The sequence below is a fragment of the Erythrolamprus reginae genome, chromosome 6 (genome assembly GCF_031021105.1).
Source record: "Erythrolamprus reginae isolate rEryReg1 chromosome 6, rEryReg1.hap1, whole genome shotgun sequence".
Classification (NCBI taxonomy): Eukaryota; Metazoa; Chordata; class Lepidosauria; order Squamata; family Dipsadidae; genus Erythrolamprus; species Erythrolamprus reginae.
In genome coordinates, this window is record NC_091955.1 from 55,795,171 (window position 1) to 55,802,101 (window position 6,931).

Genomic DNA, 6,931 nt, shown 5'->3' on the forward strand with positions numbered 1-6,931 from the left:
GAAATAAAAGAATCTTCAAAATCTTGCAACTATTTTTTAAAAAGCAAATCTTGTAATAAATATGTTAAATGCCTAGGGGGAAAATGGAACAACTATTTCTTGTAGGAATTGAACTGGGGCATTTTATATGGGGAGATTACTTATATTATCCTTTGAACTAAAAATTGAGAAAATAATATAGTCAAGAACAACTCTGATGTAGAATTGGGGGAAATAGTTTTGAAATAATTAAGAGTCTCTAAAATCAAAGTTTGACATATGGGACTGTGGTACTTTTATCAACTTGATTAAGCTTTTTAGACATTACATTTTAGTAATAAATTGATACAGTGGTCAAAAAGTAACCACTTTAGATCAAATTTATTATACTGTACTACTTGAAAAATGTGACCTTACAAAGAAAGTAACATTGTTAAGTAGATGCTAGTTTTTAGGCAAGTTAAATTTATTCAGAATTTGTTAAAATTACCCAGAGCCATGGAAACCAAACAGTCAGACTACAGGCATGTTTCAGAAAAGGCAGAGGAGATGGGATAAGATAGTTACCTTAACATACAGTAGTTAACATGAGAAAACAAGAGAAGCCCTATACTTTATTGAAAATTGTTATAGTTATATATTTATAGTTGTTCCTGCCAAAATGTGAAAAATATTAAGGCAAATGAGTGTGCAGAAATATATTACGGTTATTTATTTATTATTTATTTTATTATTTAGATTTGTATGCCGCCCCTCTCCGCAGACTCGGGGCGGCTCACAACAAAGTAAAACAATTCATGACAAATCTAAATTATAGTTTAAAATATTTTTAAAAAACCATTTACTAAGCAAACATACATACAAACATACCATGCATAAATTGTATGTGCCCAGGGGAGATGTCTCAGTTCCCCCATGCCTGACGACAAAGGTGGGTTTTAAGGAGCTTACGAAAGGCAAGGAGAGTTGGGGCAGTTCTAATCTCTGGGGGGAGTTGGTTCCAGAGAGTTGGGGCCGCCACAGAGAAGGCTCTTCCCCTGGGGCCCGCCAACCGACATTGTTTAGTTGACGGGACCCGGAGAAGGCCCACTCTGTGGGACCTAATCGGTCGCTAGGATTCGTGCGGCAGAAGGCGGTCTCGGAGATATTCTGGTCCAATGCCATGAAGGGCTTTAAAGGTCATAACCAACACTTTGAATTGTGACCGGAAATTGATTGGCAACCAATGCAGACTGCGGAGTGTTGGTGAAACATGGGCATACCTAGGTAAGCCCATGACTGCTCTCGCAGCTGCATTCTCCACTATCTGAAGTTTCCGAACACTTTTCAAAGGTAGCCCCATGTAGAGAGCATTACAGTAGTCGAACCTTGAGGTGATGAGGGCATGAGTGACTGTGAGCAGTGAGTCCCGGTCCAAATAGGGCCGCAACTGGTGCACCAGGCAAACCTGGGAAAACGCCCCCCTCGCCACAGCTGAAAGATGGTTCTCTAATGTGAGCTGTGGATCGAGGAGGACGCCCAAGTTGCGGACGGTTAATTTTGGAGAGAACTTTATAATAAACAAATGACAACTGTGAAATTTGGGGTTTTGGGAAACACAATTGTTCAAGAATAGCGGTGCATGTGAGAGGAGGTGCATATGATCTTTACATCTATTTCTTTATTAACAATGGCCACATTGGAAGATGACAATGGAAATAAAAAGTGGAATCAAAACAATAATAATTTGAGATATGTAGACAATGCCAGTACATTAGCTGGTTTTGGATTTAATTGTAAGAATAAAAAATGTAAAATTAATATTGAAATACTAATGCCAATCAATATTCTCAAGTGAACTCATACGTTTATGGCAAAGAAAATAACAGATAATGAAAGGTAAGCATTCGTACATCTAATTTTTGCTTTTGCTATTTAGTCAGTCAGCTTCTGGTTTTTGAAACAGGTGATAATTCTCAGAGCACCATTTCGGCAATAAATAAGAATAATTGAAAAGTTTTTTTCAGTAGCTATGTGCATCAGTTTAAGATACATATGGTATATTGAGAAAGTATGACCTCAAACTGTGGATGTAGAGTACTAAGAAATACAACAACACATTCAAGAACTAGTCAACTGACCCTACATCAAAAAAAAGATAACTTCATTGAACAAACAAAAACATATTTTGATCATATGACAGAAATGAATGATGGGTTAGAAACAATTGCTGTACTATACTTGTTGCGGTGGAAAAAAGTAGAAAGCTGAAAAAAGGAAATAAAGTATATTACATGGATAACACCAAATAATGTATTCTCAAGGGTATTCTCACAAGAGATACGTTTTATTATTGGAAACAGGTTAAGATAATGTACCATTTGTGCAGTCTCCAGAAATCAGAGCTGATTAGTACATAGGCATGAAACACGTTTTTGAAAAATTTTGTATCTTTAATTCTCAAGCTTTTATTTCTGCTTTTAAAAAATGGTGCTCTGAGAATTATCACCTGTTTCAAAAAACAGAAGCTGACTGACTAAATAGCAAAAGCAAAAATTAGATGTACGAATAAAGGAATCCAGCATACCACACAATGGAAATGCTCAGCAAAATGTATTGTTTTGAAATAAAACTATACATATTTGTGAAACACGTACCTTAAAATGAATAATAAAATTCCATCGGTACATAAAATGACACATATACAACATCCAAATCAAACAGAAATAAAACTGTTTAGGGCCATTTCTTTTTCTCTGCATCTTACTGCCTGAAAATGGCATACAGCTTTACTTTTATACCCAAGGGAGATTTAGATGCAGGTTGAAAAATTCATTTTGGTACCTTTATTGTTCATTTCTTGCTTAATATTTCTAAGTAATTGTGATACACAGAGCTTTATTTCCAGCAGAATGGGTGTGTGAGAAAGAGCACAAATGTTTCACATAGAATCATAATCCAAGCCCCATGACACATCCATTGTCTGATGAGTTCATGTCTTGCAAATGTTGATGATTTATACAGCTTCCATCATATTTAGTCAAGCACTCTAAATAATAATAAACTAATACTCATATTATTCTTGAATCAATTTTCAAACAGCTGTGTAGCACTTACAGGAATAAATGCTTTACGGCCCACAAATCCTTGGTGGTCAAAATGGCAATGATAGCAGCATAACTGAAACCTCTCCAGGTTCCTAAGAGGCCAGTAAGGGGCGTATATAAGTGCACTGATGTGCCTATCGTCCCTGTCCAATTGTCTTTCCTTATCTCATATGTCATATATATTCTCTCCTTATCTATCTATCTATCTATCTATCTATCTATCTATCTATCTATCTATCTATCTATCTATCTATCTATCTATCTATCTATCTAATATATATATATCATATATATTCTCTCCTTATCTCTTATATCATATATATTCTCTCCCTCCCATCTACTTCTCTTCTTTTTACTTTCTATCGTCATATATATTACTTAATGTCTATTCTCTTCCATATGTTTTGTATATTGGACAAATAATAAATAAATAAATAAAAACTCCACATCCTTTGGATGTTGATGTTGCACATACTGTATACAGAAAGAAATGGGGCCTTGATAGCACTGCCATGACTGCCATCCTAATTTTGTTGATAATCTTCCCTGCCCCACAGGCATTGCTGCATGGGCCACATCTGCAACCTTCTGAGGTAGCTGCATTTTTAGCAGAGAAACTTTGTGCCTAATGGTACTTCATTTTCAGCCAAGTCAATGCTGATTTTTTTCCAGTAAAGTAAAATAATCCTTTGTTTCATGGTCTTCGGTTTCAGAAAAATGTCAAGCTAGAAAAAAGCATTAGGTTATAATTATTTCAGTATATATGTGATCACATCTGTATATGAAAATATATAGACTGAACATTTTAATCTATGAACACTTGTATGCCAGTGTCATGCAAATGTTATTGTAATAACACAATAAAGCAATTCTAAAATATTCATAAACCCAAATAACTAAAATCAATAAAATTAATATACAATTATATCAGGCAGATCTGAATTCCCTTCAGAAGGCTGTTTTCATCATAAAAATGTGCACACCAAACTGACATAAAATGAAACTGTTCTCTAAGCATCAGATCAATGTATAAGGGGGAAGAGGATTAAACTATTGGTTATTCATAAAATGTGGTGGAGCTCAGTGTCCAAAGTAAGAATTGTAATAATTCCAAAGGCAGATAAATTCTACAAGCCTAAATATCAATTTCATTTTATCACAATTTAAATCTAATCCATTATTTTCCTTTTTTGCAACCTCTGACAGTTTCCAAAGAAAGTTATCAAAATCATGATAAATTGTCATGCTGAATTTCATTTACCTTAAATTACATGTTATATTGGCATTAAAAGGCACAATAGTAGATTCTACTTTTATGGGATCAAAAATCAAAACACAAAGGATGAGAGTTAGAGCTAACATCTAAAAAAAACTTTGCAACTAATTTTCTTATCACTAGTTTCCATGTAGAATTGACCTTCACAACTAGCTACGCAATTTCTAACATTATTTGGTTTTCTTTATGAGAATATAAGGAACACTAAACTAAAATGATTACTAGTTAGGTTTTAAATACATGGAAAAAAACTTTTACACAAAAGCTTTACTTTCGTCCCTTAATTGCTGCTCTCTGCATGTAGAAACTTCCATTTCCATAATTCCAAACCCAGTATTCTGGTTGCAGAATATGAACAGTGCAATCTCATCACATGGAATTACCTTATTTCAGTAGGAAATCAATAGGAAAAGCAACAGTATATACAATCCTTCAGATTTAAGAGAGTTTCCATTTAAATTATCCAGAGAAGAGGTGTCAAACCTGCAATGACACACCATGTTATGTATCACAACTTTCCCCCCCTTTTGCTAAAATGGGGATGGGATCATAGTTCCCTCTAAGCTGAGCAGTGAGCAATCACTCACTTAACAATCATCATCAACTCAGAGTTTTCCAAACCTGCCCAGAAGCCGAGAGGGAAAGAGTGAGAGGGAAGGAGAGAGAGAGGAAGAGAGGAAGAGAGAGAAACAGATAGAAAAAAGAGAGGAAGGAAAAGAGAAAGAAAAAGAATGGGAGTAAGGAAGAGAGAAAGAAAATCAAAATCTAGTTTGAAACTAGCTCAACTATTTAAGTGGCATTTTGATATTGATAGAGTTGCCCTATTATGAGCTCACTGTTATAGACACACAGTACAGTATTTTATTTTGAAATTCTCTGAGGCAAAACAGGGTGGGTTTTTTATTTGTTTGTTTGTTTGTTTGTTTGTTTGTTTGCTTGTTTATTTATTTATTTATTATTTCTGTGCCGCCCAGTCCCGAAGGGACTGCCGCTCAGACACTATACTTTTCCGCCCACCCCCAAAAAAATTAGAGGGAACACTGGATGGGATGGCCAGTGCGTAATCCATCCAGCCTACAGGTCATGAGTTTGACACCCCTGATCTAGAACATGCCCATAGCTTCAACCATTATGTGGAAATTAATTATTTAGCATTGTAATATGCCATGCCATGACAAAATGTTTTAGGAGACTCTGAAATTAAAGGTTATAGCAAATAGCATTTATTCTGTCATTTAGTTTTTCATAACATAGAATTGGAATCCTTAATCAGAGGAAATTCGAAACCATGTATTTAACTGTGATATATTGATAAAATAGAAATGTTTCAGAAATTCATCTGTTTAGCAAGATGAAAACATCAGTTGAAGTGAAAAGAAAAGATGTAAGTACAGTGGTACCTCTTCTTACAAACTTAATTCGTTCCGTGACCAGGTTCCTAAGTAGAAAAGTTTGTAAGAAGAAGCAATTTTTCCGATAGGAATCAATTTAAAAGCAAATAATGTATGCGATTGGGGAAACCATAGGGAGGGTGGAGGCTCTGTTTCCTCCCAGGAAATTCCTAGAGAGGCCCCATGGAGGCTTCTTCCTGCTTTTTCCGGCCCTGTTTCTTCCCAGGAGATTCCTAGAGAGGCCCCATGGAGGCTTCTTCCTGCTTTTTCCGGCCCTGTTTCTTCCCAGGAGATTCCTAGAGAGTCCGCACAGAGGCTTTCCCCCCTTTTCCGGCCCTGTTTCCTCCCAGGGGAATCCTAGAGAGGCCCCATGGAGGCTTCTCCCTGCCTTTTCCGGTTACAGTTTCGGAGGCTTGGTTTTATAAGTGAAAAATGGTTCTTGAGAAGAGGCAAAAAAATCTTGAACATCCGGTTCTTATCTAGAAAAGTTCATAAGTAGAGGCGTTTGTAGGTAGAGGTACCACTTTATTTAAAATGTACTTTTGAATGTCTTTCAACCACAAAGTTATTCTTACACAAAAATGACATTGGATTCCTGAATGATAACCCTGAGATTGAATCTGCTCAGACTGAATGATATATTCAATATCATGTTGCTTGTTCATTTTATTAAAGTGGCACAATGCCTACAACTGGACCATCATTTTTATGTCAAATTCTAAACTGGTTAGCTGCTGGGTTGAAGATTAAACAACCAATTGTAAGTGGTTGTGCAAATTCCAGTTTTGCATTTCTGGTCCCCTATTTTATGCTATTAGAAACATAGAAATCCTTCATGTTATTTCAAAAGAACAAAGTGGATTCAAACACAATGAAATGGGAAGCTATCACACTGTTGCTTCATTTTGGGAATAGTTTACATTGCTGCTGTTATCTATATATGCAACCAGTTTAGATTATTATTTAATATTGAATCTATTCTCTGTTATTGATTTTTGCAAGTGTTAATTTGTCCTAAATATTAATTTGGTTTGAATCCATACATTTAGATCAAATTCCTTCAAATAATATTTCAAATTGAAATCCTAATGAGGTACATATCACAAAGTAAAAAGTCAGATACAGAACAAGCTACATATTCAGAATAAAATTATGTATTTCAAGTAAAATATTTTCAGAGATTTCAATCCCCATCCAGA